The 19889-nt window shown below is 39.6% G+C and overlaps 1 protein-coding gene across 2 annotated transcripts in view; it reads right to left on the bottom strand.

Moving 5' to 3' along the window:
* PCGF3 (polycomb group ring finger 3) overlaps nt 1-16821 on the bottom strand; it is a 48315-nt gene extending 31494 nt beyond the window's left edge. Inside the window, exon 1 of one of the 2 annotated variants that reach the window (XM_030467844.1) lies at nt 16587-16821. The gene's annotated coding sequence lies outside the window, so the exon portion shown is untranslated. The remainder of the gene's footprint in view (nt 1-16586) is intronic. The other variant, XM_030467843.1, reaches the window with a different exon arrangement.
* Between the last annotated feature and the right edge of the window lie 3068 nt (nt 16822-19889).

Below are 19889 nucleotides of genomic sequence, written 5' to 3'. Positions count from 1 at the left end.
TAGACTGAGCTACCTCATACTTTTCCATGAAACACTCATTTGTATAAACAAAATTAATTATGCCCTGCAGTAAGTTATCAAAAAAGATGACTTCAAAATTTCTGTCTTTCATATTAGTAGTAGAAGACATAAAAAGGGAAAAAAGGACTCCAGTAAGGCAGGAGAAATTCTAGTGGAGTTGGATACAACTCAGTGACTCAAAATCAGGTCCTATGCCCCTACATAAATTTGTTAACTTGTTTTTCATCATTTCACTTTACAGAGAGAAGTAAGGAACAATAACCAAGAATCTCCTCTCAGCTTTTATGGGAATTAACTTTCTTGGAAAATTCACAACATATAAGGAATATGAGAATGTTAAATTTATTTATTAAAACAAACAGAGCCATTTAATGTGAGTTTCGCATTTAATAATAAAAAACTCATGGTTACTAGACACACATTTAATATCAGGGATGGATACTAAGACATTTCAGTGTAAAGTTTACTTTAAATATTTTCTCTTATACATTGCTTAGATTAGGAACCTGTATTAAAACCGACTCTATCAGAGGCATCAAATCCCCTCAGCTCTGAAGGTGAAAGCAAACACAGTGCAAAGAAATGCAAGACAAAGTTTTTCCTGACTTCAAGCAGTGTTGACTGAAAATTGCTTTGTATTAATATGCATAAAGCATCAATATTAAATCAGACCTGGCATTTTAAAAGGTTCTGTTTAGGTAGAGAATGAATAAAAGTAAAAGGTACAAGAAGCACAGATTTTTAAATAAAGTGCAACCTGGCCTACTTACTTGATTGCTTCCCACCTACCATCATGACTATCAGCCCCTGTGTGTTATTCCCCATATCCATCCTCCTCCACTCCTTCCACCGTCTCCTCTTCTTACAGGCAGGCAAAGGATAAATACATATTACATCTACCCAAGACACACTGGCAAGTGCAATTATGGAATAGATCACATTCTCATAATTTAGCAATAGGAGCCTCAAATTAGGAGGCTTTTCAAGTGACAACAGATGGCAGGCACCTCTTAACAAAAATAAAACTTTACCAGGAACATCAAAAATACATGATATGATTTTAATTTTTTTAATAGATAGTTTCAATTTTTTTTCAATCTGAATCTTAAATTTAGAAGATGCCAGAAGTGCAGATAAAATGATCTACCTTGAGCTTTCAGCACAGATTTCATTGCACAATGATGTGTTATCTTAAAGTCAATACACACAAGTAACTGGGACTAATGCAAACAGCTGCTGCTATGTTACAGAAGAAAAATGGAGGAGGGAAGTAAAATATAAAAATGTAAGATGTAAAAAAAAAAAAAAAAAAAAGCTGAACCCTGGGAAAAGCACTCAAAAGGACTCATCCTAGAGAAAGAAACATTAATTACAAAAAAAGCATTCATGTAACTATCCAGATTAATCACGTTCTCAGAGTACTTTTAAGAGTGGCTAAAAATAATTTTCTATTCTTTTCTTGGAGTGTATTAAGGTATTAGGGTTTGTTTGTTTGCTTCTTTGTTTATATCATGGTTTGGGTTTTTTTCTCCCCCCAATTAAAGTAACCACCTCAAAAGCAGTATACGGTAGTCAGGATTCCTACATGGTCTTATGGGCATTAATGTCATAAAAGTTGCCTGTAAACCTTAGAAATAATAACATTGATTAAACTTCACTATGTTTCATGAATGAACATTTAAAATGGCAGTGAACATACTACCACAAAAATATAGGGAATTTTAGTATTGTGAATTTCTGTCATTAATGATAGGACAGAACTAATAAACTTCTACGTCTGTCAGAAGGCTGCACCAAGTTAAAATTTCAGAATTAAGCTGTTAGGCACCAGATTCACACTACCTGGATGGGAACTCCACACTTTGTAACCAAGTACTGAAATTACTCATCTTTGGACAAAAGATGTCTTTGGCAAAAAATCTGCAATGAGCAGCAGAGTCTACAGAGAATTGCACAACCGCAACAACACAAATATTTGAAATTTCTTTGCACCTGCAGGCACCAGCTAAGACGAACAGGATCCTCTCATCTTCAACTCCATCTTTCCCAGTCACACACTACTACAGCATTAAGGGCAAGTAATGTGGTGGGCAGCGGCAAAGTGGAAGGAAGGGCAATGGTAAGACAAAAAGGTTCTGGAAACATCAAAACTCTTGAAGAGCTTGGTGTCTTGTACTGCTTATCACTGAAATTAGAGATGTGGTGTTTAACTACCATTTCAGTAATTACAGTAATATTAAGGACAGTTAGAGAAGGTTAGGATGAAATTATCAGGGGGAACCAGGAGGGGGAGAAAGTATTAAACAGAAATAATAATGACAGTAAGTATCTTTCATAAATTTTACACTGACCTGTTAATGGAGACAGCACTGTTTATAAAAATACTTGACTGACATGCACAAACTACTACAGGTTTGTGTTCAAGATAAGCCAGCACCTTACCTTCTGCAGAAACTACTTTCACACCGTTGCTTTTTCTGGTTTTAGCAGTCACAGAAGTATGCAAATAGTGAGTAACAGCAAGCATGCAGTGCATCTCTCAATACTCTTGAAATAGTGTTATGGTGATGTAAGCAGTTTCCATTTCATTCTGTTAGAGCTTGGGCAGCTACGGCATAATCAGAGAAAAACTAAGACAGGAAAAATGAGGAAATAGTGTCTCAAAGTAGATGTTCCATTTAACATGACATAACTAAGAAAGACCAATCAGAAAAGGTGTTTTAATGGCCTCAAAACTCTAAAATATAAACATTATTATTTCAATTGTTATTTTTATCAGATTGTCTTTTAATCAGATGCACTTAATGCTGTTATTTTTGGTTTACTGCTTAACAGCTGTACACGCATGAAGTTATACAATTAAAATAAAGTTTAGTTAATGACACTTTGTTTAAAAACACTTTTTTAGACTACATCATCAGTACACATTCTTGCAAGAAAGATTCCTCTTGCCATTTTAAAGTAAAAAACATTTTTCCTTATCTCTCATCTAGCTGTCTTGATTAGCAGAACTTTAGAATTTCATCCTTATATTGTTCAAAACAGCTTATTAGAGTCCCTCTAAAACAGCATCTTCTACACAGTTACTGCATGGATTAGGGATGCATTGGGAATGACTTGTACATCTGTGGATAGTCTTCTGCTGGACTGAAAAATTCACTTATTCACAGGAAGGTGAAAGGAGAACTTGAGAATGCTCAAGGGAAGAGGATGCACTGCAACAGCAAAAACTGAATTCTGGCAAAAGCTTGGCTCCATAGCCTATGAAATCACATCCTTCAAAACTTCTAAGTTACCCTAGACACCTCTTCCAATTAGAACATGTACAGATCATGAGTTTTTCATGGTAGGGACTTGAAACATTCCCAAGAGCACATTAACAAATACTGGGATGCAGAATAGCTATGCAACAACAGTTAAAATTTTCTGCAAACTAGTCTGGGTGAAACCACCATCTGACTGGACAGACTTAATCCTACCAGTTTTCCATTTCTGACAAGCTATCACTAGTTTAATTATATTCAAATCACCCTTTCTGCTGTTTCTTTTGTTTAATGCTGAGGATGCAAGACTTATTTCTGGTCAACATGGATTAAAATCACTAATAAAACTGTCAAGAGGTCTTAAGAGTGTCAAAAGTTCTTGAGGTATTTAAAAATACTATAAAAACACTGCATTATCTCAGGAGTGCCCTTCGTTTCACCAATGAATAACACTACAACCTTCTTTAAATAAAATCTGGCTTATTACCAGAAATCAAAATGACTGCTATAGGCAGCAGTCTTTTGAAGAAAAGACTACTCTTAACCTGAGTATTATCCCAGATTAAGTCTTGGCAAAATGCTACAGTCACTTTTGTCATACAGTGGAAGAATATGTTCTAACATCCTCCTTATCAAGACATTAAAAAGGCACTTTATTTCAGTTCAGTACACATGGATCAGAGGCCAAAAAAGAGATCTCTGCCAGTAATTAAGAAGTCAATCGAAACTAGCCTTGAATCTCATGTTCAGTGAGATTCTATAATCTGAACGCACAACAGCTCTTTGAATGTTTATACCCCTGTATTTCAGAGAAAGTAATTTAGGACTTTACCACAACTGAAGCAGATTGTAATCTTCACTAATATGTCCTCTGCAGAACAGGTGAGCAACTCAAAATATCAAGTGACTTTTACTTGTCATTTGAGCCGATGGTGTATATTTTCACTGACTGTTCTATGACTCGATGCAAAATAACACAGGCTTCAACAGTTCAACGCAGAGAAGCAGCATTATGGACTGGTGACCTCAGTGACTATTTGACCTCAGTGCCTGGCAGGGTTATGGAGCAGATCATCCTCAGTGCAATCACACAGCACCTGCAGGATGGGCAAGGGATCAGACCCAGCCAGCACGGGTTTAGGAAGGGCAGGTCATGCCTGACCAACCTGATCTCCTTTTATGATCAGGTGACACGAATGGTGGATGAGGGGAAGGCGGTGGATGTGGTCTACCTGGATTTCAGCAAAGCCTTTGACACCGTCCCCCATAGCATTCTCCTGAAAAAGCTGTCAGCCCACAGCTTGGACAGGAGCACCCTGTGCTGGGTTAGGAACTGGCTGGAGGGCCGGGCCCAGAGAGTGGTGGTGGACGGGGCTGCATCCAGTTGGCGGCCGGTCACTAGTGGTGTCCCCCAGGGATCAGTATTGGGCCCAGTTCTGTTTAATATCTTTATCGACGACTTAGACGAAGGGATTGAGTCCATCATCAGCAAATTCGCAGATGACACCAAGCTGGGAGGAAGTGTGGACCAACTCGAAGGCAGGAGGGCTCTGCAGAGGGACCTGGACAGACTAGAGAGCTGGGCTGATTCCAATGGGATGAGGTTCAACAAGGCCAAGTGCCGGGTCCTGCACTTTGGCCACAACAACCCCATGCAGTGCTACAGGCTGGGGACAGAGTGGCTGGAGAGCAGCCAGGCAGAAAGGGACCTGGGAGTCTGCATTGACAAGAAACTGAACATGAGCCAGCAGTGTGCCTAGGTGGCCAAGAAGGCCAATGGCATCCTGGCCTGTATCAGAAACAGCGTCACCAGCAGGTCCAGGGAGGTGATTCTTCCCCTGTACTCAGCGCTGGTGAGGCCACACCTCGAGTACTGTATTCAGTTCTGGGCCCCTCAGTTTAAGAAGGATGTAGAGGTCCTGGAACAGGTCCAAAGGAGGGCAACCAGGCTGGTGAAGGGACTCGAGCACAGGCCCTATGAGGAGAGGCTGAGAGAGCTGGGGCTGTTCAGCCTGAAGAAGAGGAGGCTCAGGGGAGACCTCATTGCTGTCTACAACTACCTGAAAGGAGGCTGTAGCGAGGTGGGAACTGGACTCTTTTCACAGACGACCTTCAACAAGACAAGAGGACACAGTCTTAAGTTGTGCCAGGGGAGGTTTAGGTTAGATATTAGAAAGAATTTCTTCACGGGGAGGGTGATTAGGCTATGGAATGGACTGCCCAGTGAGGTGGTAGATTCTCCGTCCCATTTAAAAAGAGACTGGATGTGGCACTCAGTGCCATGGTCTAGCAACTGCTCCGGTGGGTCAAGGGTTGGACTAGATGATCTCTGAGGTCCCTTCCAACTCGGATAATTCTATGATTCTATGAAATTGACTGGTGCTATCAACTCTCAATATACTTAAAAAGTCTCGGTGATCTTCTATCTCATAACATAGATGTGTTCTGTTGCTGAAAAATCCTAATCCTCGGTAAAATGAAAATACCCAGTTACATAAAATGTGACATGATTCTTCAACACCAGAAATTAACCACTTATTAAGAAAGATGAGGGAAAAAAGTATACCCAGTAAGTATACTGCACGGTAATCTGAGTAGTAGGATTTTTATACATTTTATCTGAAGCAGTTACAGATCTCTGTCTCCCCCACTCTCACGCAAATATTGCCTATTTTTGAAAAAGGGAAGATAAAGAATCATCATATAGCAACCAAAGACAATTCCTGTTGGTATTTAGCAAAAGACTCTTAAAATACCAGGTTTTCAATCACATGGCTCCACTTACTGGACCAGACACAGTGCCAGACCAGTAGAACAGTAGCTGTCAAAATGGAAAACTGTAATAAGAAGCCAGAAGCAATAAGCTGGGAAAAATAACAGGGTGCTACCATTCATTTGAGTGTTTATTTTACCAGCAATCACTTTTCTTTTAAGCATCCCTACATAGTTTAAACTCAGACTACACCACCTGAGAATTAATCCAAACAAAATCTGAAACAAAACAACATATTTTAAAGGATCTGAAAAATTACTTTTTTTTTTTTTTTTTGCAAAAAAATTCTGTGATTAAAACTTTCATTTTCGCCAATATGTCCAATTATTGTTGCCTCTGTGCTGCTATGAGATAAGATGAGCAAATGTTGCTAGAACTGCCCCATACCTTGCAAATGGTTTCTGTTCTTTCTGGAGTCAAATGTACACACAGTAACTAAAATAAAATTAGCTACCCATGAACCAGTCGACTCAAATGAAAAGAAGTCTTACAGCTCATTCTTTTCCCTTCAAAAAACCCCAGGAGGGCTGGTAAGATGCACTCCACTCACACTTTTCCTACTGTTCTAACATTCAAATCTTTCACATATAAATTAAAGTAACCTTTAACACATTTATTTAGTCTCCTTTGTACTCTTGCTGCTGCAGCTGTCCTACCCCAGACAAAATCCTAGCCCTTCAATTGACTGCAAATGTGAAAACAAACCTGGTAAGTAGCATGTCTTATGTAGTATGAAATTATATTGGAGGACTTCAATCAGTAGAGCAGAATACTTTTCATTCTTGCCACAAAAATTTGTTCAGTTTGTTGGGTTTTGTTTTTTGGTTTTGGTTTTTTTTTTGGGGGGGGGGGACAGTTTGCTTTTTTAGTTTTAGTTTTCTTTTTTCTCTCCCAAAACAAATGCAACTGTTAATGTGAAAACACTGAGTAAGAGTCAGAATACAAAATTAAGACCATCTGAGCCAGAACTTTCAGGTGCTAAAATAGAGCAAAAGCACCAAAGGGCTGTACATGTTACTTTCCAAAGATTGCAAGATTTCTCTTGTTAAAAATGTGGTAGAATGCACAACTTTTTCTTAACAAGAACACATAAAAATTTCAACAATATGTCAACCCATTAACAGCTGGAATAAAGCTACACTTATTAACAACTATCAGCCAGAAAAAATATCAATAACCTCTGAATTTTACTCAAATAGATTGTAATTATTTGTCAATATACCTGCAGAGGGCTGGACCAACAAGTTTACTACCTTATTTCACTACTGTAGCTTATATTTAAGTAACCAAGCAATCCCCCCTCATTATCTATGAGAACATTTCACTTTGTTCAACATAAAGGAGTTTGCACCAAAAGACACTGTGAACTTAGGAGAAACAGTTAGCTTTGAAATATCACTAAAATTCTAAAAATGTAAATGCTACATGTTGTAAAAACTGTATAAAATTTAGACACCCCTTATTTTACAGCAGACACAGTATTCTGTGATTACTTTTTGTTAGAGGGTACAAATGAGCATAAATAGCAAAAAACTCTGGCTTTTTTATGCAAGGCATACAACAGCTTTCTTTAAACTGATGTTAATGCAAGTGAAACAATCTGTTTTCACAATGACCATTTCCAAAATTTTACATGAAACACCTATAAACCTGTTGCAACTACTCATCACTGCTTTAAGACCTCAAGAGAGGGACATTAGTCACATCACCTGAACTGATGCCAATTTATGAAGAAATCTAAGCAATACCAAATCGCCCTGCAGAGCAGAGACAGTTTTCTTGACAAGTCCTCATTAATTTTTATATTTCTGACACTGTCCAGCGCAGTGTAGTGTGAAGAATCTGACAGTAACAAAACAATCTGCGGCGTCTGGTACAATTGCATCTTGAGGTCCCCTAACTTAACCAAGTCCTAGGACAACAGGCTGTGCCAAACCACTTCTGGGCTGCTGTACTTCTGTTCTGAAGTTCTCACTCTGCTATGCACATCTGCCTTTCCTTAAACAAACACACCAAGCTGGGAACACAGAGCCCCTTCAAGGAGCTGACTCAGTCAAAAACTAAGCTAAGATACAATTACACATTTTTTCAAATGCTCCGAAGTACAGAAAACCTCACCAGGTGATAAACAGCAACATCAGTACACTTTTACTTCTCATTGATAAAACAGACTGTAGAAGTCAAGACAACCTAATCACATTTAACACCATTTTAGCTGCAAAAGGCCTTGTTATTTTTAATTAGCAGGAACACAACAGTCCTAATATTTTGAGACAACAGTAACATCTGACTCCTTCTGTTATGAAGATGACAAAGTACTTTGGACTAAGCCAAATAAACTACTAAAACGTATTAGTCCTGGACTGAACAGACTAAAGTGAAGAGTTTCAAGTTTTCAGTGAGAAAAGAATTCTCCTTTCTACTCCTTTGCTGAGTAGACCCTTTAGCATACACGAAATATTACGAACTTAAGTATTTTTAAAATAAAATTAATCTTTAGTTCTATATGCTTGACAGAACAGAGTAGTATCTGAAGCTGACAGTTCTATTGAATAAATCTACAATACTTCATACAGCAATTTCCGTTTTAACGCCTAGCAAGGCAAATACATTGTAAACAATTATTTTAACACAACAGCAGCACAGAACTCTTCAAATTCTACCATGAAGCTCCTAGCCTGACTTACATCACCTATCTTTTGGTCAAACTACCCTGCTACATTATCCCCCTAACTTCCTCCCTCCCACCCCTTTCACCAGTGACAAAATTTCAAAAGAAAATCATCAGTTACAAAAAAGGACGCACTTGGAATGAAGCAACATCATCCCCTAGCAGATCCTTCTTTAGTGTCAACCCTAAATGCCTTGTGTAGCATACTTCTCCATATTCAACTACCAGCAATCACAGGTGACAAACTTCCTTTGAAGACTGTGGACAGTACCAGACACAACACTAAGGGGTCAAATGGCATTTCCACTGATCAGCAACAAAGTAGCTGGGCTGTCAAGATACTGAGATGCCCTCTATTCCACAGCTGTACAAAATACCCAAAGGAACATTTCCTTCTGCAGAATCAAGGGCAATGAACAGGCACTTGTTGACTATACAAAGGCAGGGAAAAAACAGCAACCTGTACATAGCAAGTGTGTTCAAAACTCTCCTTTCCTTCTGTTGTACCCTTCACCCAAGCCAACCAAAAAATACATAGGCTTCAACACAGACAGCATTTTAAATGAAAACTGGCATTACAGTGACAAAAGCACATATATTTGTAGAAGAATGAACAGTTGAGAGGAATTATGAAAGAAATGGAAACATTTACCAGATATTAGAAAGAATTCGACAAAGTAGGAGGGAAAGTAAAGTTATTCTCCTAGGAGAAAGAATATTAAACACCAAAATGTAAACTAGTTGAGCATATGATTTTTTTTTAATCCTCTCTTATTTATAATGAAATAAAAATGAGGAAAATCCTGCATTCACGCAATAAGCACAAAATACACTCCTACAACACAGTTACTCCAACCTTTTCAGCTCTTGGCTTATTTTCACATGCTGACCATACCATCTTGTCCATCACGTCCATACAGCACGTGAAGAACAGCCCTAAGCTACTGATAATCTAACCACACACTCTTAACATTTTTTTTTACCTTTACTTTTAGTTATCCAGTAACTAAGTACAGTAACTTTATCCATTAGAAGCAGCAGACAGCACAGAGGTTTTAAAGTATTTTTTACCAAAACTTGGAAGGCATTCATAACTACATTTCATCAGCCCTGTTTCTTGTGGGTGGTATGTTCTGAACTCATCTAAAATGTTTGCATTGGGGATCAGTCACATTACATAAAGGAAAGATTCCACCTCATATTTTCAGGAGGCTTAGTGAAATCATTACTGTCATATGAGCCTGGTATCTCCAAAATTTCTTCAATTGCTATATGTGGTCATGTAAAACAAGTACTACGTTTTTAAGTCACAGCGCAGAAGCCAGCATTCCCAATTATCTGCCTAACTGACCAAATTTTTTGTTTAAGATTCTTTTCCAAACCAAGCTTGTTGCAAATCATTGAGGAATGCTCCAACTTCTAATCCAAAAGGGTTCACAACATTCTCAAAGGTAACAGTTGAAATAATTGTACCTTGAAAGCCCTCAGATTCCACTTATTTTCATTTCATCATCATCATTAGATCTAGTGTTCTGCATGTGTGTAGGAAGAGAGAGAGGAAGTTAAATGTCGAGCAATATGAAAACATTATCTTCCACGAAGACATGACTTTTTTCAGAAAAGATAACTGCAATTATCCAACCTTTTTTTTGTTTTGCTAGGGTTTGTTGTTGTTGTTGCTGTGGTTGTCCTTTTTTTATGTTTCATTTGCCATGCTGGAGCAAGGAAAGATTTCCAAAGTTCACCTGTTAAGAAGTCATTTTTTAACTGCATAATCTAATAACATGTCAAAGTTCAAAACAAACAACCAAAAAAAGGGAAAAAAACACAAACAAGCAACCTAAAATAAGACAAGACATTATGCTCTCTTATACACTTTATCCAGCTTCAAGCCATTTTTAGCCATAAAATCATAATCACACAGCCCATGAGCTAACATCATCTGAGCATGATAACTTTACACAATTTGAATAGATGTTACAGATTAGAGAAAATGTATTCCTGATAAACAATTTCTTGTGGTAGCATCTAAGATTATACCTCAAAAGTTGTACTAAAAATAACTGCAACTAATACAGTATTTTTTAGACCTACATTTTTTAACACAGTCACAAAATGTAACCTTCAAGCCCAAAAATTCATTTAATACCATGTAGATCAATATAGACAGACTGCTTCTGGCAATGTCTGTCCAATCTTGAAAGAACTTGACATGCCAGCAGGTGAATTGAAGAAAACTTGCTCCACTAGCTATCCAGAAGTCATTTTATACATCCTGGTACTATTTATGTTACCCCACATATTGGCCTATACAAATCTAGACTAGCTTTCTTATGGACAATAGTCAAAATACAATGTTTAATGACGTATTTTATGAATATAAAGACAAGTTTTTTCTGAAATTGTTACAGAATTACTCATCTTGGGAATAATTTCTACCCCATTCTAGCCAGTCAAGAAATGCAAGTACAAGATTAGAAACACCAATTAGAATTGGTATGAAAACAGACCACTCACTTTGGTGCCACCAAGCATAATGTTACTGTTAATAAGGGTGGAAATTACTAAAATGCATCTTTCAATTAATCTCCTCCTTTAACAGATTGAAACTTTTTGTACAATAAACTATTACCCCAGTATACATTTAGATTTCATTGCAGGACCAGACACAGATTATAGCAATGAACTTCAGAATTTAGAAGTACAGATTCAAGATAAGGTAATGCCAATTTCTCAAATCCAATCCAAACATCATGGGAAAAAAAGGGTTGGAAGTAAAGTGCATATATGGATTTTCCAGGAAAAAAAGTATAACCAAAACTAAACCCAGTGGCTGTCGCAATGGAACAGTATGAAATACAACCACCTGAAACACAGGACATGAACTAGAATTCCAGTCCATTATGACCTTAGCCCCAGAACACAACTTCAACTTCCCACTGTCTCTGTGTACACATGGTTTTGGGAAAAAGTCACTTTAAATGAACACAGCATGCCTAAAATAAATTCTAATTGCCACTGCTCAGCACTACAGTCAGATTTGTTACAATAAAATTAAACATTTTGCCTAGGAAGTTAAAATAAATTTGGCAATGTTGTTCAACTAAATAATCAATTGACCCATGGCTTTTATTATGCTTTTATTATGTGTACTTAAACTAATAGCTCAAAAAGAAATGCTGAGAATTATTCATAGATAAAGAATACTTAATTTAAAGAGCTATATTGTACCTTTCACCTTGTTCTTTCAGGTGAAAAACTAAAAAAAGCTGTACAGAATGCCACATTATTTGAAAAATCAGTAAACATTGCATTGACAATGCTTAGGTATTTCCATGCATAAATTACATTTATGATCACAAATATTAGTATAACGTTTGCATGCACGCTGCAAGAGAAAATAGCAGAGAGAACCTCTTCCAGCATAACATCACACATGATTAAGACTAGATCTGTAACATCACAATGACACAAAATAATTGACTAAAGACAATAATATACACTGACTGCATGATTACACAGATAGTGAAAACAAAGTTCTTAAGTAAAACTGAGAAGTTTGGCATGACAGCCATTTGCAAGTCAGCAAAATAACATGACTTTCATTCTCACAACCTGAAAAAACTAACTTTCCTCTCTTAATTAAGCAAATACTGCACATTACATTCTTGCCCACATGCAACAGACACAGAATGCTTCCTACCTTAAATCAAAATTAAAGCTATTCACAAAGCAAAAATACCCTCCATTTCCAGTAGTAAGAACAGCTTCAGTTTCGAACAAGAAGGCTCTTCATTGCTGACAAATGACATGAGCCCTACAAACGTATACAAAGTTCTAAATTATTGTTAGTTACAAGATCGAAATACTAAATAGTCATCTGGTAGTTTCAACCTAAACGTATGTCTATAGGGATAATAACAAGTTTCCCCATGTATTATTGCAGAGGGATGGAAAATAACGGTAGAGGTAGTTTAAGCAAGTTCTTCTACTAGCAGCAAAACTACAAAAAAATTCTAATTGTTTTTTACACTTGCATATTATTTCCTTTACATTCTTACTGTACCATAATTGTAGTAATTCCAATACACACAACTTGATTATCACAAATTTTCACCCTTACCTTCTAAAAAATTTCCCTCATTGGCTCCATCAACTTACAATTGAGATTTGAAAAGAAAGGGCTGTCATAAGCGCAAAGAAAAAGTAACCTGAGCTCACTATACTTTTCATGCCCCCGACTTTTGGATCATCGGTATAACTCCCTACTTTTGAATAATACATGCTGTGTTTGACAAAGGAATATAAAGACCCTAAACTTCCTACCTATAGTATGAAATTCCTAGTATAAAGCACTGTTTCCGAATAACGGGGGCAGACAATGGGGAAAGAAAAAAATGGAAAAAAGTATAATTGATAAAGTAACTTGCATTTTTTCTTTCTACCAATGCTGGCTCTGCAATATGATTGAGAGACTTCAGGTCTCTGCAGTAGCAAAGTTCAAATTTTTCATAATAAATAAGGCTATCAGTCTCAGTAGCTCTCACCACATCTTTTTTTTTCAGGCTGTTGATTTAAGCGTAGATGCTGAATACTGAAGAAATAACTACTATTCATTAAAATCAACTTGCAAAAATCTAACTCCAATAAGGGCATCAAGTTTTTTCCTGGCTCTTTGGAGCAAATGACAAACATCCCACTATTTATGATGTGTCTTCAGTCACCAATGAACCCGTATTACATATCTCAATAGCAAAGATCCCTTTTAATGCACAATAAAGTCTTTCTCTCTTCCCTTTTAATGTATTTATGACTTCCACATATTAGTTAAACTTACAGCCTAATAAAACAAGTTTGCATTTTAAATAGAGAGCTACAAGGAATACAGAATTGTGAGTGTACTTCAAGATGGAGCTTCAAAGTAAGTTTCGTATATGCTAAAAGACAGCTTCTTACTGGCTTTTAGCCTGCTCCAATAAACTGCCCAGAGCTGTTTTTCTCTACATTTCCTTTCAATATAACAGTATAGCTAAACTAGCAAATCAGAGCAGTTGCAACCATCACTAAACATTTTTACTAGCAATGACAAAAAGAGAACAGTTTAATAGGTTAATCTCTCTAGAATGCCAACAGTCTTAAATACACAGTATTCTAAACACCACTATCAATACAAGCTCCATTTAGTAACTCCACTTCTGCATGTGTACAAATTGCACAATAGTTTCAAAGCAAACAAACAAAAAAACCCAAACAAAACCATGTTTATTTTATAGCATACAAGATCTCATTACCCTTTCTTGTAAACTGATATAATCTGTCAAGACAGTAGTTGAAAAGTGAAATGCTATCAACACACATACTTTTCAAAACACTGTGTCCACATCCACTTTCTAGGCTGTAACCAGCTGCACCTCCAATGGAAATGCTTCTATTTCTTCTTACAGTGACTCCCAGAGAACAAGGAATTTCATCTGGAATTATTTCAGTCCTGGGAGACTGTTATTTGACAAAAGCTAAAAAGGCCACCTACATTAAATAGTCATATGGGAAAAGGGAAACAGAAGCTATTAAAGCAAATGTAGAACAGTTCTTGGCACAAAAGTTCACCTGTATCTCAAATATAAAGCTTAGAGATTAGCTCCTCTAAATTATGTAGCTAGTAACCATAGGTTGAGCAGCTCCAGATACCAGGAAATGTACTTTACAGTTTCTTCATGCAGAAGTCTTTCATAGCACAGTAATCAATTTCTGCCATTCTAGGAATTAGTATGAGGCTAGCACAGATACCAAACTACAAGGTGACTTAAATAATACGTTTACAAGTGTTCAGTCTTGATTTTCTATGGTTACAGTGGACCAACAAGATCATGCTGGCTATATCCATCCACATAAAGAAACAGATTTTACTCAAAAAGTGACTTACAAGATACTTTAAAATTTCTTTACAAGCTTTCTGTTACAGTACCTCTACGCATCTCTTTGTAAAACGATCCAACTGTTTTCTAATGCATCCTACATGATCTTAACAAGTACCTTTAGTTCTGCACAGGTTCTGTATTCTCCTAAACATTATACAATCTATACAAACACAACTTAAATTGAAATAGTAAAGCTACTGGAAGGGTGCAAGGTTTCTATTTCAATTCACACTGCCACTAGCCAAAAGATAGTAACCATTACAGACAAGCTTTGCCAGACACATTGTAAATATCACAGTTCAGATTCTTACCTGACTTGCCACTAGAAGAACAAACATAAAATTCACAAATATCATGTCCAACAATAAATAACAATTTTTCAAAACCACACTGCCTAGTACTAAAAAGACTTGTAACAACATATTCAGCATACGCCATTGTTCCTACTGTATAAAGGAAAACAACTTATAGAGGAAAATACATATATGGGATCCTCCTTAAACATAAGGTTCTTCTCAACTTTTTTTTTTCCTTAATTCAAACTTTTCATCCACAAACTTACTTCTCCGTGAAACTCTATAAGACAATTATGTAGGAATATTTTGAAAAGTGCCAAACAAAATATTTCCAGAAGAACGGTCCCAAGCATATACGGATAAATCAGAACTCTTTGACTGGTTTTTCAGAGACATACACTTTCAGAAGGCAGGAAACGGCTAAATTGATTTGATGCAAAAATTGCGTACAGCCATAGTTTTGTAACAACTAAAAAAAGAAACAAAACCAAACATCTGGACATTCAAGTAGTTGATAACAATCAAACCTCCTCTGATCCTTATTTAGTTCGGTACATGCTAGGCGTTCCACTCAGGATACTTTGAAGTAACAACTGACACTTTCAAGAAACCAACTTCAGAGACCAACAGCACAATTCACCAGTGGTTGAGAAAACAATCAGAATTCTGTAACATCAAAAATATCAATACGCATGTGTGTATGTAGTATACCCTCTGACTTAAAAAAAACCTCAAATCACAAGCATTACGTTATTTTTACCCAGGTGTACTATTTCATTTCTACTTCTCACAAGACTTAAAATCCCCTATTGCCAGTTCGATGCACAGGACTGAAGCCACGTACCTGCACACGCCAGGGACTTGTCCCTTCTACTCTGCAACTTGTTGGAAACGCTGCCTCCACGGCAGGCACCCGCCATCCCCTCCCTCAAAAGGACCCTTTCTCCCAAAGCCCTGAGGTATTGGAGCCCTGCCAGCCCACCTCTGAAAGGGAAGACATCGACGGACAATTCGGGACAGCTCCACGGGCCCCCAGCCCTGGCAGCTCCGCTCGGGGTAGGGCGGGATGCAGCGGCTGTGTGCGGGGAGGTTCGGGGCTTCCTCTCCCCCCCAAAGAGCCACTGTCCCCTGGGCCGGGACGCAGCTGCCCTGACACACAGGACAGGGACAGACACTCTCCTGTCCCACAGAGGAATGAATCCCCGCTCCGAGAAGGATGTTTGGGGAGGAGAACCCCAGACACAACCCAGACTCTCTTATAACGCCAACCCCTCCCCGACAACACCGCGTGCTTGATGCAGCACGGAAAGTTCAAGCGCAGCCCTCCCCCCCAAGCCCCCGACACTCGAGGGGCAGAACGCCCGCTCCTACGACAACTCCCACCCCTCTGGGGCAGAGAAAACCCTCGCCACGCACCTTTCCCCCACACCGGGTAGCCCCCCTCCCCCCAGCAGCCCCCCATCTCAAACACGTCCGGGAGAAGGGAGGAGTGAGGGGGGCCCTGGCAGGCCCGTCCCGCCCCCGCGACCCTCGCTTGACCTCACACGGCCCGCGGCCCCCATGGCGGGGCGGTCGGGGGAAGGCCGGGACCTCGGCCCCGCTGCCAGCGGACCCCCACTCCACCCCACGCGGCCCCGGACTGACCTGACGGGGGAGGGGCGGCGCCGTGTCCGCTGGAGAGGAAAGGGTGCGCTCGCCTCTCGGGGCTGGCGGGGGGTTCTGCTCCCCGCCACAGAGCCTCCGCTCCCCGGCCCGTCCTTCCCCGCGGAGAGAAAGCAGAGGGTAGGAGCGAGGTAACGCGAGACAGAGAGAAACACCAGCGCCTCTCCCCCTCCCCACCCAAAAAAAAAAAAAAAAAAAAAAAAAAAGAAAGAAGAAAAGAAAAAGGGGGGAGAAGGGAATGAAATTAAAAGGCTCGGCCCGGAGTTTAAAACAAAGAGGCGGAAAAAGCCGAGCGCGGCCCGAGCAGAGCCGAACGGGGGCGCCGCGCTCGGAGCGCATGCGCGCGGGGCGCTACCCCGGGCACAGTGCCGGCCGCCCCCTCCCACCCACAGCCCGGCCCAGCCCAGTCCAGTCCAGCCCAGACGAGCCCAGCCGTGTTGGAGGGGTCCGCCTGGACCACCGGGCTCTCGCCGCGTGCTGTCCCCGCCGCGGTCCTGGTGTCCCCCTGTCCCATTCCCTTCCACCTGAAGCAGCCTCCCCTCCGGCCGTCCCGGGAGCCCGTCCTCAGGGGCTGAGGGAGGGTCCCCGGGGTGCCCAGCCTGTACGAATCACTGGGACTTTGGGGGAGGTTAATGGGGGCGATTAACTTTCCATCGGGGTACGGCCTGTCGTTGCTGCAGGCAACATGGGTGTGCAGGCACACGGGTATCTTCTCTGCCGGAGAACACGGGAGCTTGTGTAGGAGCTGTGAGTGCTGGCGGCAGGACACACAGCCTGGTGACAAACTGCAGGTGACTCAGAGCTCCGGCTGCTGAAATTAAGAGTATCTTGTCTTCTTGAAAGTTGAGGAGTATGAGGCCATGGAGCATGTATGGAGCTTGGGAAGCCCGTGCCATGTTGGACTTCACACCAAGTGGCTCAGTTGCAAAGACAAGCACTTAAAAATTTACTTGTCCAAGCTCTTAAGACAACCAGAGCAAGCTTTGTGTTCCCAATTATGCATATATTTTCAATGTAATGTTTTAATATATCTGCATTATAATAAAATGCCTCTTCCTTTCTTCCCTGATGAGCAAGAATTCGAGACTTCCACCTTGTCCTAGAATGGAACTGGAAATGGTCTGTGAGTGACATGGCATAGCCCTGGAGGATGGTTTCCTCCTTGTCCAACAAACTGCTGAGCCTTTTTTGTGTACCAAGACTTCAGGGTCTGTGCTCAGCTCTAGGAGATATCCAGGAGCTAAGACAGTGTTAACAGAAAAGATGCCAGCACTGTGTATTTGCTCTATAAAGGGTTGTGTGCCTCAGTGGATGCATCTTGTTGGTAAGAGATCTAATTTCTGTTTTCAGTTTAAGCACAAATGAATTTGCATGGGAGTTTTCTTACAGAGAGATATGCTAGAAAGTAATGGGGTTTCCTGCCTGACTTCTGGAAATAGGGTTCAGGTAGCCAGAAGCCTAAGTAACAAACTATAAGTATGTGCCTGAAATTAAACACTGGATGCCTGGTGCTTTTTTTTGTTTTCCAGAGACATACACTGCAGATTGGGAAAACCATTAGGGCGAGAGTCTATGTGTTTTGGTTTTCTTTTACTCTAGGTATTTTTTAGAATCTTGTACTTAAAGCAAGATAATATGGCCATGCCTACTCAAACAACTGATCTACTGCAATATACTCCTTGTGACAAGACTGTCGTGAGCCTCAGAAAGCCAAGGCAATGTTTTGCTCTTTTTCAACCTCATTACCTTAGGATCAGTTCTAATACCTTCGGCAATGCCATTAGGGAGTGTGTTAGCCTACAAGTAATGATTCTAAGGTATAATCTTGACTGGTCACTACAGTATTTAAGATTGTAACTGAGTAGATATGAGTGCCTTGTCTGAACTGCAGCACTTGGTGTCAGGAGAGCAGTGAAGCTTTTTGTTAGCATTGCAGTTAGTGAGCTGTGATCAAACTACAGAAGTTCAGAGAATGAATCCAGAAGAACTAGAAATATAATTTCTAGTAGGAATAAAATTAATAGCATCTTCGGATGTATTAACAGGCCACTGCATTGGAGATGTGATTGTTCCTCTTTCTATGTTACTTGTTAGAATGAGTTTGGCATAGTTTTGTCCGTACTTGGTGGCAATAATAAGAAATAGATACTGATCTTGATGAGGTCCAGCAGAGGCCACCAGGATCGTACTGAGTCTGGAGAACATGTCCTGCAAGGAGAAACTGAGGGAACTGGAATATTTCAGCACAGAGAAGAGATGACTGCAGGGATCCTAGCAGTGGTCTTCATCACTTAGAAGGGGGTCACCAACAAAAAGTGAAGCCAGACTCTTCAGTGAGGCAAGTGACAGGAGAATGAAAGACAGTGGTCATAAAGTGAGACACAGGAGATTCTGACAGGAAAGAAAGGAAAAAGATCACTAAGAGGGTAGTTAAACTTTGGAAAAGGCTTACCAGATAAGCTGTGCATTGAGCGTCTTCAGAGGTTTTCAAGACCAAGCTGGACAAAGCCCTTATTTAGGAAAGAAGTTGTACTGGAGACCTCTGAATGTCCATTCCCATCTAAATATTTCTGTAATTCTGGGATTATCAAGCAGAGAAATCAAAATTGTCCAGGAAAATTTAGACTAACAGAAGAAAGAGTGTCTAAAATGGCTGAATCATACAGGGAAGGCAGACCAACTTTCTCAAGCTGATGAAGAACAACATTAGCTTTTAGGAGATGTAGCAACTAAACTTTATAAGTGAACTGTTGGCTGCTTTTTCCATGCTTAACCTTTCATCTTGGCTTCTATTACTTCTAAACAGGCCCTCACTCTGAGTACAGACACTGACTTACCAACTGAAAACTGGGAGTATTTCTAGTCAGACTCAGTCTTTCCTAGTCAGAAATCTTCTGTCAGCACTGGATTCCCTTAAATGTCTCCATTCAGGTTAAAGTAACAGCAAGGAAAACGCTGAAATAGCAACTAAAGATCTCTGAACTGGGCTTCAAACTTCTCGCAACCTAAAACCAAAGAACCCGAATATTCACCAGCTTTAGTCTCCTAGACGAATGTACCATGCACTAATTAATGGAGTGACTTGTTCTTTCAGGACTTATCTACAAGATTTGGGCATTAGCAGCACAAAATTACCACTTCAGTACAAACACAATAAATATATAAGTATACATATACTTGGGTAGGTAGATAGATAGACAGAGAGAAATGTAAAGTCTTATATTTTAACGTTTCCTTTTTTACACTATCAGGATTGTTTTGTGGCTAACTACACACACACACACA

Source organism: Calypte anna, chromosome Z (assembly GCF_003957555.1).
Source record: "Calypte anna isolate BGI_N300 chromosome Z, bCalAnn1_v1.p, whole genome shotgun sequence".
Lineage (NCBI taxonomy): Eukaryota > Metazoa > Chordata > Aves > Apodiformes > Trochilidae > Calypte > Calypte anna.
Note: the sequence above shows the minus strand (reverse complement) of the source record. Positions and strands in the feature narration are given on the sequence as shown.